Source organism: Saccopteryx bilineata, chromosome 7 (genome assembly GCF_036850765.1).
Source record: "Saccopteryx bilineata isolate mSacBil1 chromosome 7, mSacBil1_pri_phased_curated, whole genome shotgun sequence".
Classification (NCBI taxonomy): domain Eukaryota; kingdom Metazoa; phylum Chordata; class Mammalia; order Chiroptera; family Emballonuridae; genus Saccopteryx; species Saccopteryx bilineata.
In genome coordinates, this window is record NC_089496.1 from 66,976,347 (window position 1) to 66,996,287 (window position 19,941).

Below are 19,941 nucleotides of genomic sequence, written 5' to 3' on the forward strand. Positions count from 1 at the left end.
TCATGTTCTACAAAAGATTTTTTTTAATTTGATATATTTAATTGCAAAGATACACATTTGGGAAAATTTAATTCAAATACTACAAGGCAATTTAATAAAATTTAAGTCTCCTGTCCAAGCCTAGGCCCTTCCTGAGAAGCAACGGCTACTACCAATTTCTGGAAATAGCTTGACTATGAAATTCTTCATCTACCATGTACGCATGAAGCAAAGACGATTGTCTGGACAGACTGAAATCTTTCTAAGATGCCAGTTAAGGGAAAAAGTTCTCAGAATGACAGGTCCCCACGTTTCACGTTAGGAAAGAAGAGAAAATGTATTAAACATGTTAAATGAAATGCTGCTATCAGCACTTGGGCTTTACAGAATGGTAAGAACTGTTACCAGACTTCTAAAAACCCATCCCTTTGTCCCGAGAGATCCTGAGCAAGTACTTTGTTCAAATGGTTTTCAGAGTGAAACCTGTGTGGTGGTTGTCATGGTTCCTCTCTCTTGGTATCAGCGGCCAAGGGCTGCCGTCTGGAGGTTGCCTGCCTGGGAAAAGGGCCTGAGGCCATCGTCAGGGACAACCGGCACCTGTGGCAGGGGCGGGGCGGTGTGTTCTGACCCTGTGAATGTACATCTGGACCGAGACTGACGGGCAAACCATGGATCTACTCCACAGGTTCCGAATCCTCGTGTCCTCCCTGGACTAAGATCCCCCAGTTCCAGCAGCTAAAAGATGAACGCTCACCAATTCCTTACCAGTGAGCTGGTCTCAGAAATGTGTCAAGAGGCAGCCCTAACGACCCTTATAAGCAGGACAGAGGGACCTGTATTGAGTAGGCACATATCTAGGGACAGGTGCCAACTTAGCCAACAGAAAAGAAGTCACGCAACCTGCTTGGACTTTAGACTCTGCATTCCTAAAGTGCAAAGAGAAAGAACTCAGTAAATATTGGCTGGCTGGCTGGTTGGCCGGCTGCTTAGGTTAGACCAGAAATCCTTAACATATGACCGGCTCTGACGTTCCAAGAATTTAAACCCACCTGTGTTGATCAAAAGTACACATGTTTATTTTATGTCCTTGTAGGTAACCTTCAATTCACTGAGAAAATTCCCTGGGCATGTATCTGAGATCAAGAACCTAAGGGGCTTTTCGGTCTCCTTATCACATCCGTTTCTGTCTTTCAGCCCCTAGCATGGGGCTCAACTGTTCCATGTGACAGGTGGACAAACTGGGACATACAGAGCAGGCCAGTGGGCCCAGAAGCTTGGGAGGAAGCTTGGCTGGCATGCCGTCCCCTGAAATCCAGGCTGAACCAGGAACAATGAAGCCGGAGGGTCCGCAGACCACAGTGACGGGAAAGAGAGCATTTATTTCCCCAACACGGACTAGGCAGCAGCCTCTCGCCTTGTGTGCTGGTGGAGTGTCCCAGAGCGGGATGCGCTTCCCCGGTGGCACGTTCACTGGTGGGGAAGGAGGGTCCCCCCAGGTCTTTAATGCAAACTCACAGCTTATTTAGTGAAAACGGGTTAAGGTGGTACATTCTCTTTGGCCTGTTTGATGAGGTAACTCATAGTTTTCTTTTTTTTTTTTTTTTTTTTTTTTAAGTTTTATTTATTCATTTTAGAGAGGAGAGAGAGGACAGAGAGAGAGGGGGGAGGAGCTGGAGGCATCAACTCCCATATGTGCCTTGACCAGGCAAGCCCAGGGTTTCGAACCGGCGACCTCAGCATTTCCAGGTTGACGCTTTTATCCACTGCGCCACCACAGGTCAGGCACTCATAGTTTTCTTAGGGATGAATGGCTGGAAATGAGATACGTGAGCGGGGAGAGTAGCTAGAAGATGACCGTGACAAGGGAAAGCACATAATGAGAAGACAGAAAGACGAAGACAGACAGACTTGTTCAAAATTATAGGCCCAGGAGGGAAATGAACAGCCAATGCGCAAAGACTCCTACCCCGGAGTCAGCGGAGCGCAGGGCACTCCGAGCTGCCAAGGCCACACCAGCTGAGCACCAGTGACTGTGTGCACATGCGCCCCAGCGCGGCCTGGCCAGGGCCCAAAGCCTCTCTGCACACAGGGGCGCACCCAAGGGAGGGACTCGTTTCTACGTAGCTCCCTCCTTGCTAGTCGGAAAGGCCCTGAAGTCTGGGACTTCACTGAAGGCTTTTAGTCATACAAATACAGAAAATAATTTCATTACCGCCCCTAAATTTAAATTTAACAAATGCTGACATTTTGTACTATTGACTTCAGGTCTTTCTTTCTCATTTGGATTGTTTTTTTAAAAAAAGGAATAAAGCAGGCCCTGGCCGGTTGGCTCAGCGGTAGAGCGTCGGCCTGGTGTGCGGGGGACCCGGGTTCGATTCCCGGCCAGGGTACATAGGAGAAGCGCCCATTTGCTTCTCCACCCCCCTCTCCTTCCTCTCTGTCTCTCTCTTCCCCTCCCGCAGCCGAGGCTCCATTGGAGCAAAGATGGCCCGGGTGCTGGGGATGGCTCCTTGGCCTCTGCCCCAGGCGCTAGAGTGGCTCTGGTCGCGGCAGAGCGACACACCGGAGGGGCAGAGCATCGCCCCCTGGTGGGCAGAGTGTCGCCCCTGGTGGGCGTGCCGGGTGGATCCCAGTCGGGCGCATGCGGGAGTCTGTCTGACTGTCTCTCCCCGTTTCCAGCTTCAATTAAAAAAAAAAAAAAAAAAAAAGGAATAAAGCAGTATGGAGGCAAAGCCTCTTTTTCCCCTAAAGCTCATTCTAATTCAGTGGTTCTCAACCTTTCTTAATGCTGTGACCCCGCAATACAGTTCCTCATGTGGCGGTGACCCCAAACCAAAAAATAATTTTGGTGGCTACTTCATAACTGTAATTTTGCTACAGTTATGATTCGGAATGTAAATACCTGATATGCATTATGTATTTTCCGATGGCTTTAGGCGACCCTGCCGGGGTCGCAACCCACAGGTTGAGAACCGCTGTTCTAATTTCCTTCCCTTCCCAGAGATCCTCACAGAGAATGAATGAGGTCCACCGCATCGTCCTCATTTCCTACTCAAAAAATCCAACCTCAGGGAGTTAGAGGACTGTCTGAAGTGCCGCACCAGAAGGAGGGGGGCTGGCTCCGTGTGACCCTGTGCTCTCCACGCTGACCTGCTCCGCAGGACCCCCAGGCGCCGAGAACTGCCTCAGGCTCCACAATGCGGACCTCAAAGAGCCAGCAAAGCCACCCTCCTGTCTTTATTTGTCTTTCCGACTACTACTTCGTAAATGAGTAGTTGGGGCTCCGAACCGCCCACTCTGTGGACTACCGTGAATAATATAATTAAGCACAGGAAATGGTTCATTGTTGCTAGTCTGTAACCTAACAATGAAGGTCAGGGGATGCTCAGGAAGTTGATTTTTCCTATGTGGGATTTGGGCTGAGTCCCAAATGGAGTCTCTGTGGAGAGCTGTGCCAGGCCCCCGCCCTCCTGGGGACAGAGGACAGGCAGCTACCAGGCACCGAGGCTGCTGCGGCCACCGTCCAGATGACTGGGCCTCCCCTCGGCAGGGTGGACAAAAGCACCCAGCAAGGGAGGGACGCGGGTGCTCGGACTCACTCCCCCCCGCTAAGGGGCTTTCATGACTCTGTCACCTAATTCTGGACACATCCCCAAATGGGAGTCGGTATTACCCCAGGTTCACCAGTGAGTGGACGGGGGCTCAGAGAAGAACCTCCCAAACACTCAGATCCTGGAGGGTGACAGCTGGACGCAGACCCCAGTTCACTCCTTTCCTAGATCCGAACCCTGCACATCACCAATCACCAGGGTTTACAGCTGATCTCGTAACACAGGCTCCTCTTCAAGGGCAACACCATGCAATCGTTGGGAATGTGGACTCTGACCAGACTGTCTCGTTCAAATCCCAGTTCAGCCTTTTACAAGTTCTGTGACTTTGCGAAAGTCATTGACACATCTCGGGGCCTCAGTTTCCACATGTATTAAATGAGGACAACAACAGTACCTACTTCAAAGGGTTGTTATAAAGATTAACAGGGTAATTAATATCTGCAAAAGTCTTAAAACAAAGCCTGGCACACGGTAAGGGACGTGTATTAGTTATCTGTTGCTGCGTAACAAACGACCTTAAAACAGTAACAAACATTTATCACCACACACAAGGATAGCTCTGTCATTTAAGCAATTCTGGTTCATGGTCTCTCTATAAGACCGTAATCAAGACGTCAGTCAAGGCTGCAAGCAACTGCAGGCTTGACTAAAGCTGGAACATTTTCCAAGATGGCTTCTTCGCACAGCAGCCTGCTGGTGCTGGGCTGCTGGCAGGAGGCCTCAGTTCTCTAGGTGGGAACCTCCTCACAACAGACAACCAGCTTCCCAACAGAGAAAGCAATCATCGAAAAAGCTGCAACATCTTTTATAACCTAGCCTTGAACGTCACACATTATCACGTCTGCATTATCCTATTGGTTACACAGGCCAGCCCTCTTCATTGTGGGAGGGGACCGGACAGAGGTATGAATACCAGGAGGCCAGGATTACTGGAAGCCAATGGGGCAGACTACCTACCACAGGCTCAGGTTTATTAAAGAAAGGGGTCAGATTTTAAGTCTTCTTACACTCTCAGTGCCCGGCCTAGAGCGGGATCACCAGTGCACATTCATCAGAAGAAGGGCTATTTGGACGAAAAGAGTTTGAAAAAGCATGCGTCACCCGGCCAAGTTCCATTCTAGCTCTCGGCCGTTTCATTATCTGCTTTCTGAGCCGTTTCCAAGGAAGGAACTGTGTGTTCTCCATTTCGACTCTAAATCACTATCTCCATAAATTAGTCCTCAGATTTCAATTTCATATGAAAAGTGTTTGGAGTGGTAACCTCAAACCCAAAGTGCTATGTAATAGTCTTCTTCTTCTAAGTACATCAGAATGAAAGAAATACTTCCCCTGAACTCAGAAGACTCAAAACAAAGCAGACTGAAATGGGATGCCTTGGCCGACACGTCGTCGGCACTAATGCCATGGTGCAGACAGCAGAACTTGTCCTGAGACAATCGTGGGAAAGTTCCACCTCACACAAAGGCAGAGGGGCAGCTTCCTCCTCTCCCCCCCCCCCCTCCCACAGCTGGACTCAGAAGGTAAGCCTGGCTGACACCCAGCTGAGGATGCTCGCTGAAGCCCGGTAGCCCAGGGGCAGGCGAGGGAGGGAGCACCCGATGCCTGGGGAAGCAACCACGGCTCTAAGGCCAGAGATTGTCGATGCGGGGACATGTCAGAGCATGGCCTGGGGACAGCCTTTCCAACAGTGTTGGCAGTTCTACCCAGGACGATATCCTCAATTGTACCACCACCCTTCCTCACCAGTGGTGCAACGGTACTCTCCCAGAAAGCACTGAGGGTGAGTGTCTTCCATGGAGCCACAGGTGTTGCTGAGGGCATTATGCCCGAGTCATGCAGGTGTGGCTGACAGTCTCGAGAAGCCGTCAAACTTCCCCTGGTTCCCTCCAGCAGCAAAGGCGCCTAAGTGACCACATCTTGGCTTCCAGGAGTATGGAGAGCCGGTGGGATCACAATGCCGGGCAGAGAACGCTTCGCTCTCTGCCATATTGTTGACAGCTCCCTAACTGGAAGATGCCGACGTGGTCTCCGTGGCCACAGGCTTGGCGTCTGCCGCCTCAACAAATCCTTGGATGCACCAAGGCTGGAGTCATAAGGAAACAAAAACCATGAAACTGGGTCAAAACAATAGTCACCGGTGGTCAGAACCTTCACTAGGCCAGAGCTAACAGCTCCAGGCCCTCCTCCCCAGAGACGGTGCAGTGCCCAGGCCCTCCTCCCCAGAGAATGTGCAGTGCCCAGGCCCTCCTCCCCAGAGAAGGTGCAGTGCCAACGGGTAGCTGGTGGGTGGAAACAGCCATCTTGAGCAGTGGAAGGTATTTGCTAAATCTTGATTGCTGTGACAAAATCATCACTGAATCCAGAAATTCTTCCCCATTTTACACTGGCTTCTTTGATGCTCAATTTGTTTTAAATACTTAAGGACAAATGTTCACCTTGACATTTGAGAAGAACAACAGCAGTAAAATCTAAAGTGTAACCTAAGTGTGAACTCGTGTGTAGAGCTTTGAGTAGAAAAGCCCTATAAAAATATTTGGTCAGGCCCTAGCCAGCTGATTAGCGGATCGAGCATCAACCTAGCATATGGATGTCCCAGGTTCAATTCCCAGTCAGGGCACACAAGAGAAGCGACCATCTGCTTCTCTCCCCCTTTTTCTCCCCCCTTCGCTCTCTCTTCCCCTCCCATAGCCAGTGGCTCAATTGGTTCAAACATTGTCCTGATCACTGAGGACAGCTCGGCTGGTCTGAGCACATTAGCCTCAGGTGCTAAAAATAGTTCAGTTGATTCAAGCATAGGCCCCAGAAGGGGTTGTTGGGTGGATCCCAGCTAGGATGCAGGCAGAAGTCTGTCTCACTACCTCCCCTCCTCTCACTTAAAAAATAACTAAATAAAGATAAAACATTTAAAAACTAAAAATAAATTTTAAAAACCTGGTCAGCCATGCAGGACGGGCTTAAGAAAGTCTAATTTATCACTCTGGTGTCATCCCAGGAATTTTTCTACATAGCTCTTTGCATCATTTTTTTTTTTTTTGCATCATTTTTGGACTCTCCATTCTCAGGGTTGCTATGCTCTACTTTGGTTTATCCTAAATTCAAATTAGTTAGCTCTACACTACCATAATGAATATAATCTCACCTTATTTTAATTAATATAATTAAAAGAATTAGTAAAATTATTGTTCTTCACCATCCAGAGCTCTGATGTCTGGTACAGTAGTCACCAGCCATATGGGGCTAGTTCAAATTGACATGTACCTTAAGTGTAAGGCACACACCAGATTTCAAATACTCAGTGTGCAAAACAGAATGCAAAATATGTATTTTTTTTCCCTGAATGTTACATGTTGAAATATGTTGGAAATATTGGGTTAAATTAAATATATTGTAATTATTAATTTTACCTGGTCCTTTTCACTTACTAAAAGGTGGCTATTAGGACATTTTAGATTGCACATATTGTTTGCATGTGTCTATTGGACATGGCTGGGCTAGATGTTCTAGATCAGAGACTGCAAACCGGCTGCTGAGGTCTGCACGGACAAACAAGATACCGTTTGCAGGAGCTATACAATGTCAGTACAAGGGCGATTTTCATTTTAAACCAGTGGTTCTCAAAGTGTGCGCCCTAGAAGATTTCTAGGTGCGTACTATGGTATTCCAGAGAAATATGTGCCTGTTGGAGATCAAAAAACCAACAGGGTTTTTGGAGTTTAGATTTTGGGGGGACAGAGGTGTGGGGAATTGGCTGTAAGCTGACAGTCTGCCCAACTCCCCACCTCACTTGCTGGATTAGGTTGCAAAAGGCTGTTAAGCTGTGGTTCTGGATTGTTTACACTACCCTCCATGTTCCCCGGAAAGACTGGAGGCAAGTTTCTTCTATCCTTTGTTTGGTGTAAAGTTAAGATGATATGTATGGTGGGGGTTTTCTGCACTCAACACAAGAGTAAAAAGAGAGGAATTCTTCAATGTATTGACGAGGAAATGAGAGTCTGCCTTTCAAATATATGCCCAAACATTGAAGAAATCACCAGGCGGTGGCGCAGTGGATAGAGTGTTGGCCTGGGATGTGGAGGACCCAGGTTTGAGACCCCAAGGTCGCCAGCTTGAGCGCGGGCTCATCAGGCTCATGTTTCTCATAAACACAAGAATGAAAAAACTTAACACATTTGTGCTGGGACCTGCCGAACTTACTAAATCTTACTAAGAATGTATTTATATATATAAAAAGATGACATTTTTGTTGTTTTTAAATTTTTTAACCCCTTTTTTATGAATTCTAAAAAGCATAACTAAAAAAAAGTAACATAAAAATGTTTAATGTCAGAATAAATTTAATTTTGTCACATTTATTTTGTTTAATCACCATAAAAGCATGCTTGAACTTTATATTTTTTTCCTTTAATATCCGACTTAATTATTATATTTCTCAGAAATTTGTATATAGCGTGCCTACAGTTATTTGTAGGCTTTTAAATGTGCCTCAACTTCAAAAAGTTTGAGAACTAGTGTTCTAAACAGTCAGGCGGTCAAAAGTAAACATAAACAAACGGATCCCACATTTTCTTTGCAAATGAAGAAATGTGGTGATCCTGAGCCCATATTCTCACGTGGCATGGATGGCCTCCTAGGAGCTGCCCCGTCCAGTTTCCCGCTGGCCCCACCAGGCCCTATTGTCCCCCTACACTGAGGCCAAGTTCAGCTGGCATTTTCCACCCCACTCCCTGCAACTTCACACATTCCAATTCCATTCCTCTGCAGGTGGTTGAGTTCGAGATGCATTCGAGGCACCGAGAAAGCCTCAACTTTGAGTTGCCTTCCCATCTTTGGGATGGGAAGGCTAAAAGGCAGTGGGGAGGGTCAGCTCAAGGCACATGCGAATAGAGAAAGATCTGGAAGGAGAGGGGGGTTTCAAGTGGATGTGTTCAACTTTTTTTTTTTAGGCTGGACATCTAAATAGAGATATCACAGGGGCATTTGGAAATATATATATAACTGAATATATATATATATACACACATATATATAGGGAAGTGAATATATATACATACATATATACATACATATATATATACACATGTGTGTGTGTATATATACACACACTGTATTTTTCACTCCATAAGATGCACTTTTCCCCCCCAAAAGTGGAGGGGAAAATGCCCATGTGTCTTATGGAGTAAAAAATACAGTATTTTATTAAATATTTTAACACACCATTTGGTTCAGAATATTTTTTTTCTTATTTTCCTCCTTAAAACCCTAGGTGTGTCTTATGGTCAGGTGCGTCTTATGGAGCGAAAAATACAGTATGTGCTAGAGGTTAAGAACAGTGCCTTAGCCTGACCAGGCGGTGGCGCAGTGGATAGAGTGTTGGCCTGGGATGTGGAGGACCCAGGTTTGAGACCCCACGGTCGCCAGCTTGAGTGCGGGCTCATCTGGTTTGAGCAAAGCTCACCAGCTTGGACCCAAGGTCTCTGGCTCGAGCAAGGGGTTACTCGGTCTGCTGTAGCCCCATGGTCAAGGCACATATGAGAAAGCAATCAATGAACAACTAAGGTGTCACAACGAAAAACTAATGATTGATGCTTCTCATCTCTATCCATTCCTGTCTGTCTGTCCCTATCTATCCCTCTCTCTGTATCTGTAAAAAAAAAGAAAAAAAGAAAAAAGAAAAAAAAAAGAACAGTGCCTTAAAGACTCCCAGAAGCAAAGAGAAGAAAGAAGAAAACAGTTCAAGAGTCTGAGAAGGATGGGTCAGAGTCAACAGGGAGGCACCTAGGGACAGTGGGTATGCAGAAAACTAGGGGATTGTTAGCAGTGGGCACTAAACTGCACTAGTCCTTGGATAGACAATAGCCCCATCACCTTTTAATAAAAGCTGTTGCTTTATCTCGGTGAAACTGGCTTAGGAAACAAAGGCAAATTTCATCAGAGATATTGCACAAAACTCTAGCATGCCACGACTTCTTCAAAACAAACTGCCTTCACTGAGAAGAGCCCCCCTATCCCACTCAATATTAGTTTCTAAAGAAACTGTCCTTGTCCACCACCCTAACTCACTGCCTTGCCACCCTACAACTTTAAAAATTTATTGTATGTATAGGAAAGAGGTGCCAAGCACTATGATTGAAACTACACCAAAGTCTGAGATCCTGGACCCTCGAACGTGATTTTACAGTATCCTAGACAACAGCAATTCCGAAGCTCCTCTTTCTAGGCGAATGGCTGAAACTTCCATTCTCATTATCTTTTGACGATCTCAGTAAATGTTTTCCCAAGTGATTATGCTAGAGCTGAGGATTCCGACATTGGTCCTCCGATGCGTTTAGTGACCTATCCCTGGGGCCAAAATATGGAAGAGATTACAGGTGCTTCTGGGGATAACTGTTTTTGCGATATTCGTTCATTTTCCTCAGTCTGGTATCAGCAAATTGCTTTTCATTAGTGGATAAACAACACTTTGGCTCCTCCATGAAACGATTAATGGAAGCACTTAAGATTCAGATTCCACCGGGATGGGAAGCGATGTAATGGAAACCTCAGGACCGCTCGCTACCATTTCATTTGCCCATAATTCGGCCCCTCTCTCCCAAACTGGAACTCCGGGTTCCATTTATTGACTGTGAGTTAGTTCATTTATTCATTTTTACAGACTGAGAAGTCTGGGAGGTTCTCTCACTGAATCATCCAATCACACAGTCCATAGATGCTTGCTGTGTTATCTGCTGTCTGTGTCCCCCGTGCACACAGCAGTGCAGGAACTACACACATTTCAGATGAGACGCAATGTGCTAAGTGCTGCAGCAGGAGCCCACTGCAGGCACAGGAAAAAGAGCACGCCACGAGGGAGACAGAGAAGCCGCGGACAGCCTCTTTGGGAAGTGGCCCCTGAATAGGGCTCTTGAGGAAGAAGAAAACTTTGCAGTTAATGCAGAAATAACAGTTTATGCAAAGGCAGAGTAGAATGGACAGCAACCAGTGGCTCTGGAAACTATGAGAGCTGGTTCTAGAAAATTCTGCAGAAGGGCAGTCTCAGGACACAAGTTGACAGGGAGGGGCCAGATGACTGAGAGTTGAATTTTAATATCCCCATAGGGAGACACAAAGAGGCTGAGTGACCTAGACAAAGACACCAAGGTCAGCCTAAGGCAGCCATGAAAACCGTATACTTAGTGGATGTTTTTCCCTAAATCTTGTATCTCTGGCAGAGGGTTACACTCTTATCTCTTCCTGCGGAAGCTTAATGCAACCTTGCATTAATCCAAGAAAACTAAAGCATGAAATCGTTGTGAAAATAACAAGGGTAATGTCATGAAACAGACCAGTGGTTCTGAAAGCGGGGTTCCTGAGCCCCAGCAGCTGCACCTGGGAATATATATATTTTTTTAGAGATGCAAATTTCCAGGGCTCACCCCACACCCACTCAGTTACAGACATTGCCGGCAGGAACCATCCCGCTGGCAACAGCTTCCTGTCACTCACTTGATTTATTTCACAAATTTTAACTTGTTTAAAAAGTTAATTTACTCATTGATTTATTGTTTCACTTGTTTCTTGATTGACAATGTCAGACTTCCAAGCCAAGCCACCTTTTACATTTACACCCCTCCTCATCAGCCCTAGAAAAACCCGATTCTGTAAACAAGAAAGTTTTGGGCAGGTCACAGCAGCCCAGAAACTGGCTTCGGAGCCACAATTTTCAACAAGCGCTCTTGAATGGACTCCCTTAATCCCTTCCCCCAAACCCCACACACACCCCAAGCATGCCTCCAGCTGCTTTAAATACTCCTGTGCCTGTGACTCATTGCATCTTCTAAGAATCAAGATCACTACTATCTTTTCCTCTCTACATGCTGGGGAGTAAGTCACAGGTCACACTGTCATTCGAGCTGTGTTGCCTATGGGTGGTATTATTATTAGTAATGACAAAGCAGGCTTCTCATCAATGACACAGATTCCACAACAACTAGAACTTCGCCTTATTCACCATTGTATTCCCAGAGCCTAGAGGAGTCCCCACACCCCACCCATCGTGGGCGCTCAGTAAGGACACCTTGCGTGAATGAGTTGTTAATTCCTTATCACATACTCGACAACACTTGGCTCTGGGAATATGGGAGAAACAGGCAGATCTATTTCTTTCCTTCCCGTAGCACCTACCAACATACAAAAAGCAAAGAGTTAGACGCTGGGAGGCCCCAAAGATGAATGAGAAATGGCCCTACTTGTGTCCAGGCATGGGCACACCGAGATGGACAGCGCCCAGTCACCCCAGCTGACCGCAGCCTACCTCCCTCTTCAGAGACACACTTAGCACACACCTAAATGTTAAACGTTTAAAATCAAGCTAACAAATAAAATAGGCTCTAACCTCCGGTTTTACGAACATACCTTCATAACAACATAATTAAAACTACATAAAAAGAACAGTTCATAGCGAATAACCATGAACAGTGCAAATCCAAATTTAATCTGATTTCCCACCAAAGGGCCTCCCCGTCCAGCAGAGCCGCCAGGGGGGTGGCTGGCCCTAGCTCAGGGATGCCACAAGCACAGACACACACCGGGATTCGAAACTCGGTACACAAAAAGAATGAAAACGTCCAGCCAACCATGTTTCATGCTGATCATTTGCTGAAATGATATTTTGGCTATATTGGGTTCAAATACATCATTAATTTTTATTTTAATATATATTTTTTTTTTTTAGCGAAAGAGAGACAGAGAAAGAGACAGACAGACAGGTAGGAAGGGAAAGAGATGAGAAGCATCAATTCTTCATTGTGGCACCTTAGTTGTTCATTTCATTAAAATTAATTTTACCTGTTTTATGTAGACCCAATGAGCACACAACTAAATGGAACAACTAAGTGAAACAACCAGTTGATGCTTCTCTCTCTCCCTTCCCTTTTCCCTTCCCTCCCAAATCAATAAAAAAAATTTTTTTAAAAAGAGAAAAACTTTTGTCAGCCATATTACAAGGTTAAAACCAGTGACAAAAATTCAGCAAAAAAAAAAAAAAAAAAAAAAAGTGAAATTACGGAGAAAATAATTTGGAATGTAGACTCATACTCAACATAAACACCACTCTAAGTGCATATGTTTGTTTTACGTATCAGCCTATAAAATACTGATTGTTTCATCTTTAGCTCCTTTTTTGAACATTTCTGCTTGTTCTATACATTCTACATTAAGGAATACAGGTATGAAATGTATACATAAAGCATTACTGGTCCTCTCAGAAACTTGCACTGAAGGGATTTAACCAAAAACATCAGGAAATCCTTATCTACGCGCAGGCGCATAGTATACCATCTTCTCTCTCAGGAAAAAGGCCCCGGTGTCTAGACTGGAAATTCTAGACTTTTAAAATTCGTTGTAAATCTCCAATAAGAACAGTAGTTGAATCATTCAGGAAATCCGCTTATATAAATTTTCATTTTTTTTTTTTTTTTTCTGTACTTGTGAAAACACAGCTGAAGTAGGAGCTGGTCAAATGGAATGTTATCTCCCTTCAGGGCTTCAGAGATAGTCTGGAGGGAGGATTTAAGTCTCAGAGATGGGTTCCCACCCCGGCCCCTTGAGAAAAGTCAACACACTGGAAGACCACACATCTCCTGGCTCAGCCGGGCAAGCAAGTCAAAGTGAAGGGGCAAACCCTTCTTTTCAGGGCGAATAAGCGAGTGCAAATCAGACCCCGTGGTCCCGTCTAGATAAACAGATCCCTTGTCTGGTTGAGAGAGGGTTAGAGGGTCAGCAGCCCACTGCAAAACCACGTGACCGGAGCCCCCTCCGCTCTCACAAGCTGAGTCTTACCCCTTCCCTAGCAACCACCGTCCCTTTCCTCCCTGTTTTATTGGCTCGGTTACCGCCGACGGGGTTACTGCACAGCACATGGCAGCATCTGGTCCCGACCTGGAGCAAGGCTGGGACTCGGGAACGTGGCACTGATGAGTATCTAATGACAGGTCGTGCACCTGTGCACGAATTCCGGTTTCCCTCCACCCTGTTTCAGCAACCGTGGCAAAATCATAGTGATCTCACGTACTGGGCCATCGACGCTATTTTATTGTTTTTTGTTACAAGTATTAAGCCTTGATTTTCATAAAGTCACTGTCCCCGTGGCCTCCCCGCGCCACAGCCAAATCAAATGTGCTTTTATTGCCTCAAGAAAGAAAGAAAGAATTGACGTTTGCAAGTGCGCTGAGCACTTGGGGGAAACAGCCCCGTGCTTCCTTCTGATGGGTTTCGGCTCTCCATCCATCCTGGGGGGTCAATGACAGATCGCACTGGAACTGCGGGGAAACTGCCCGGGCCGGCTCAGGGGGGCCTGTCCTCCCATGAGTGCAGACAAAGGATGAGGAGGCAGGGTCCGGACAAGGCTGTGCACGCAGGGCCCGCTGGAGAGCATGTCTCTAGAAATAAAGTGTGCCCACCCCACTGCTCTTCGGGTCACGCTTCAAGGAAAACGTGGGAGAAATGCCACCGGCCTCGTTACTAAAATTCTTAACCGAGATAGCCTTCATAAGAAGGGGGTGATGGGCCCTGGCCGGTTGGCTCAGTGGTAGAGTGTCGGCCTGGCGTGCAGAAGTCCCGGGTTCAATTCCCGGCCAGGGCACACAGGAGAAGCACCCATCTGCTTCTCCACCCCTCCCCCTCTCCTTCCTCTCTCTCTTTTCCCCTCCCGCAGCGAGGCTCCAATGGAGCAAAGATGGCCCGGGCACTGGGGATGGCTCCTTGGCCTCTGCCCCAGGTGCTGGAGTGGCTCTGGTCACAACAGAGCGACGCCCTGGAGGGGCAGAGCATCGCCCCCTGGTGGGCAGAGCATCGCCCCCTGGTGGGCAGAGTGTCACCCCCTGGTGAGCGTGCCGGGTGGATACCGGTCGGGCGCATGCGGGAGTCTGTCTGACTGTCTCTCCCCGTTTCCAGCTTCAGAAAAATACAAAAAAAGAGAAGGGGGTGATGGGAAATGAAGTGACGTGCACAGCACACAGGACCAGGCCTGGCATGAGGTGCACGCCCCGTTACTGATAACGACAGCACAAAGCCACGTGCGTCTTGTAAAATGTCACTTGTTAACACAGGACTGCTGTCTCCAGCTAGGCCCATCCCAGCCCGGGGGAGGTTAGTCAGGGGGTGTAAGGAGAGGACACTACTTTGGATCAAGTCTGTCTCTGACTGCCGTTCCCACAGATCCAAGCAGGCAATGCCATTTGGTGGAAGGACAGAACCCCCCAGTTCCTGGGACTGATCCTGAAGGGTGGCCTGCTCCCCTTCTTGCTGTCATGCTGAGAGCCTGGGCTTGAGACTCATGGTTCTAATCCAGCCATGTGGCTCGCAAACCCAGGCAGCCCCAGCCACCAGCACTCACTGAACACCTCCTATAGGGTCCGTTTAGCCCCCGTCACACTTTCCCTGCGCTTCGGGTCAGTGGCCCTATGACCACTGGTGACCCTGGACACACCTCCTCAGTGCCAATCTCTCAGAAGGAAGCTCCACCCAGGGAGCCGCATGGCGTGCGCAGAACTTGGAGCCCTGCCGCCCCCTTCACCTGGAATGGCTCTAATGTCATCGCTTTCCATCTGAATAGCCACTAAGATTTCCTTAGCACAAAGGATGCACTAAGAAAAGTTTGAAAGTCACTGCTATGGTGTGGAGGAGGAGATTACGTAACTTTATGAACCCTCAAAGGATACCTCAGTGGGGCTCTTAAACAAAATGTGGGATTGCCTTTGCTGCAACTATTTTTCATCGGGCCCCTCCTCAAAGCCAAAGTCAGACAGGGGAGCTGTCACTTAAACAGGCAATCTGCATGGGCTGGGTTACAGCTGGGGCACAGCTCTGACTGCTAAGGAATTAATCTACCGATGCAGAACGAGAAGCCACACTCTGGGCTTCCTGTCTACAGGGATGTGTGGATGGCGTGACTTGTACGGGGTCCCACTCCCACCACCATCGGCTCTTCCTGCCATGAATTGGGCAGGAGCTCACCTGGCAGCTGCCGGAGGTCAGGCGAGCCAGCTTTGCCTGCTGAAGCAGGGCCTGTGCCAGGCGTTCCAAGGCTCTGGGGCTATGAGCGCACCCCACTTGTGATGTGTGTAACTTGCACGAGCAGTGCTGGGGGTACAAGAATGCACGTGGCACACACAGCGCACACAGCTCTGTGCCTGGCGCACACCTGCTTACCAACAGGTGGCTGATTTGGCTGAGTTCATGCTTTCGTGAGGCTGGCGATGGCGTCCCCAGCCATCTGAGCAGTAGTGGGTTTGGGAGTCAGCTTTAGCACTAAAGAGGGAGGGAGGGAGGGAAGGAGGGAGGGAGGGAGGGACAGATCTAGGAAAAGAAGGAGGACCTGGCTGGGGGGACAGGAACCCTGGCATCCAAATCACCCTGCCCCAGCCCAGCCCCAGCCCTGGCCTCTGCCCTCCAGGGCGGCCTGTCCCGTGGAGAACCCTGGCTCCCTGTCCCACACAGGGAGGCAGCCGCGCACACCACTTCCTGGACACGTACTCATCCCAGGACTATTTCGGGCCCTCCCACGCCACTGTTAGACCAGAAAGGCACAGCTGCTAGGCACCTCCCCCTCCCCCATGGGACCTGCTGTTTCATAAAGGGTCACGCCACTGCCTGTGCCCAGAGTTGTGGTCACCTGGACCTGCGGTCACCTCCTTCTTCAGAGCTGGCGTGCACAGCCCTCTCTCCCGGGCCTGGGGAGGGTCAGCCATGTGTTGAAACAAAAGCAATTGTTCCTGGCGGCATGTTTGTTCAAGGTTAGTGAGGAGGGGAGGACACAGGCAGAAAGTCACTCCCAGGGAGGTGGCTCCCGACTGCTCTGTGTTCAACAGCAGTGGGGGGGGGGGCACAGCCAGGGGAGCAGGGCCGGGCAGCTCTTTCAGAATGACCCCGAGCAAAAGACATTTACAGTCACGGAACCAGGTTTGCAAAGGAACCACTGAAAGCAGGAATGCGCTGAGAAATTTCGTACAGACTAAAGCTTCGTCCCTGCCCCACCCAGCACCCCTCTTCCCTTCCATCACCCCGTTAAACCACTGACTACCTTCTTCTGTGTGGATTACTTGAAAACTCTCAGGGTTCCCAGCCCCCAAGTTCTTACTTCTCAAATACACACTCAAGATTGAAGCCCAAGAACAGGACCTCTTCAACGGCATGGTTCATAATTAATCATCTTCCTGGAACCTCTGTGGCCAGAACAGTGAAATGTATGTTGATGAGTGAGTGAGAGAGTGAGTGAACCAACAAAGAATGGATGGACGCTGCGCCCCACATCAGGCAGCCGCTGCCGACCACAGGGAAACTGGAGTCCCAGGTGCACAGCTCAGGCTGAGGACCGGGTACAGTGGGGGGCCCAGAGCAAACTAGGCACTCGCTTTTCCTTCAGGAGTGTTTTCGGGGCACTGCAGGTGGAAGGTGAACCTCCAAACTCATTTTCCCCAGGAGGACACGAGTTTTTGTTGCTAACAGGGAGCTTGGGGGCAGGAGTTTGGGGGAAAATGTGGGTGGAGCTGATGAGATGCCATGAGTCTCAACAATAGCGTGTAACCTCGGTAATAATACCGATAACACCGATGAAAATCAGAGACGCCACCATTTACTCGGGTATACTGGGTACACAGCATCATGCTAAGTGCGTGACATGCACTTCTCACTGAATATTCACAATACTACCAGGAGACAGATTATGGTCACTGTTTCTGGAGGATGCCGAATGGGATTAAGCATCTTGCTCAATGTCACACAGCTTGTAACTGGCAGAGCAGTGACTTAAATCCGGGCTGTGTGATGACAAGTTTCCCACTGTGCTGCATTGTGACATCATCTTTTTTGCACGGACAACTGGTCATGCTCTTTGGGGAAGAGGCAGAAAGAAGGAAGGAAAATAGAATGCTAGGTGCTTTCTATGTGTGAACACATTTGGTGCAACATCAAACACCAAAAACTTGAGTATATCCTCCTTTTTGACAACAAGGCACCTGGATCTCAGAGAGACTGAATCAAGTAGGAGAACCATCCGAGAGAGCAGAGAAGGGCACTGGTTTTGGTAACTGATGATGGACATAGGGGACAGACAGGGACAGTAGGTGGCGAACATTAGAGACAGCTTCTTCAGTTGACCTAGGTCAGAGGTTGGCCAAGTGTCTCTATAAAGAGCCAGAGTCCATCTTTCAAGCTTCCCTGACAAAAACAGGAAGTGGCCACCGTCTGCTGACCCCTGAATTAGATGATGAGAAGAATACATGGAAAGTTTGAAATTGAAGGAGACACTGTTCCTAAGAGCAGCTGTCGTATCTGAACTCACTCATGATCTGAGAGTTCATTTTGTTCTGTGAACCTAGAATCAGTACCAGATACACTGTCAAAACGTAAGACCCTCAGTAATTATGAAATCGACTTCTCTGGGAGAAACCCAAGGCACAGACGACTTTGACAGCGGGAACACAAAGGAGAACACTTTCCACAGAAACAAAAAGTTAAGTGTGCACGCGTGTGCTTTGAGCCCTGAATACAGAACAGATGCTAAGGCTTCAAACAAGATCCAAAGCCTGCCTTTGTTCCTCTTTGGAGAACGGGCCAGGGCTTGGATGAGTTGGTGGTTTGGGTAATTAAGAATCCCGAAGATCACTGGCTTCCATGAAACAGGCCGCACACTCACAGGGAGCTTTGTCCTAGTGCGGATGCCAGAAATTGACGTACAACTGTCATTTTCACCAAAGAACGAGACAAGCTTAGTTCACTGCAGGAAAAAATGAATGAAAGGACCGGGGGTGTCAAAGAATCCATCTTTATTAACAGCAGTGGGATGGCGGGGGTTGCAGGACCAAAGGAAGGGGAATCTCTCCGGTAACTGATTCTCTCTCTTTGCCTTGGACCAGTGATATCCCGCCGACCTGCTTCCTAGCGCTGGGACATCTCAGAAGTCAGAAGATCTCCCCAGAACTGGATGACGGCAGAGAACCAGCAAGAAGCACGAGGTGGCGTCTATTCGCTTGGGAGATTATCTGTTTCAACCGCTGGTTCAATAATCAGTATTTCTACATTCGCCATCTGAGTCAATATTCCATGTTAACTGAGTGGCTACACTGTGTCTGGCCCCATGCAAGGTTTGAGAAGAGAGCGATGAACAGGACAACCAAGGTCCCCGTCTTCCTAAGAGTTGAGAGTCTACTTGGGTGAATTTTTAACCCCAGCCATTAGAAATATATCTCATAAAATTTGCCCGCAAAGGAAAGACCTGCCTCTGGTCCTGCTTGACTGAGATGTCTTGGGACTTCATACCCCCCTGCCCCCTGCCCCCGCCGGACTTTCTCAATAGGTCCTTCCTTCCTCCCTAACGAACCAAAACAGACTGAGCTCACTGGCTCTCTCTGGGACTGCATCACCAGCAACACAGAACGTGTCTACAACATCCTCCGACAGAGGCTTCGCTTCTGTCCCCGGACCACGAGGACGTGGCCAGGGCACTTAGGAACTTGAGATTTAAGCAACCTGTTATCTGCATACAAAGTCCCAGAGGTCAGGCTGACCCTAGGTCACTCCTCCGTTCCACTGGGAGACAGCAGCTACATAATTACCGGAGGGGGTGCCCATGACAAGGTTCCCACCTGGGCAAGTTACTCTCTCTCCCTATATAATATATGTACTATATATAAGAGTAAGTGTCTTATCTCTCATACACTTAAGAACGCAAAATATATGAAGCATAGGCCTTTACTCCGCAAAATTTTCAAAGACATTTCAAAGACATAACTCTGAGAGTTAACATCAAGATGGAACTTGAGAATGGGAAAGTCTCAGGACACAGAGAACAACAACAGGAGAAAAACTAAGTATAAGTGACTGTTAAAAGTCTGGGTTTAGCCCTGGCCGGTTGGCTCAGTGGTAGAGCGTCGGCCTGGAGTGCGGAAGTCCCGGGTTCGATTCCCGGCCAGGGTACACAGGAGAGGCGCCCATCTGCTTCTCCACCCCTCCCCCTCTCCTTCCTCTCTGTCTCTCTCTTCCCCTCCCACAGCCAAGGCTCCATTGGAGCAAAGATGGCCCAGGCGCTGAGGATGGCTCTGTGGCTTCTGCCTCAGGCGCTAGAATGGCTCTGGTTGCAACAGAGCAGCGCCCCAGATGGGCAGAGCATCGCCCCCTGGTGGGTATGCCAGGTAGATGCTGGTCAGGCGCATGCGGGAGTCTAACTGCCTCCCAGTTTCCAGCTTCAGAAAAATACAAAAAAAAAAAGAAAAAGTCTGGGTTTAAAAAATGAGTATGAAAGACAAAAAATAGCCTGACCTGTGGTGGCGCAGTGGATAAAGCGTCGACCTGGAAATGCTGAGGTCGCCGGTTCAAA

At 48.2% G+C, this 19,941-nt stretch overlaps 1 protein-coding gene and 1 non-coding gene across 3 annotated transcripts in view; one reads left to right on the forward strand and one right to left on the reverse strand.

Moving 5' to 3' along the window:
* The window catches only part of SLCO3A1 (solute carrier organic anion transporter family member 3A1), a 278,228-nt gene that overhangs the window by 141,781 nt on the left and 116,506 nt on the right, over nt 1-19,941 (reverse strand). The window lies entirely within an intron of this gene.
* Nucleotides 19,466-19,541, forward strand: TRNAS-GGA (transfer RNA serine (anticodon GGA)). The gene has a single exon. It is a non-coding gene; the product is annotated as a tRNA-Ser (tRNA).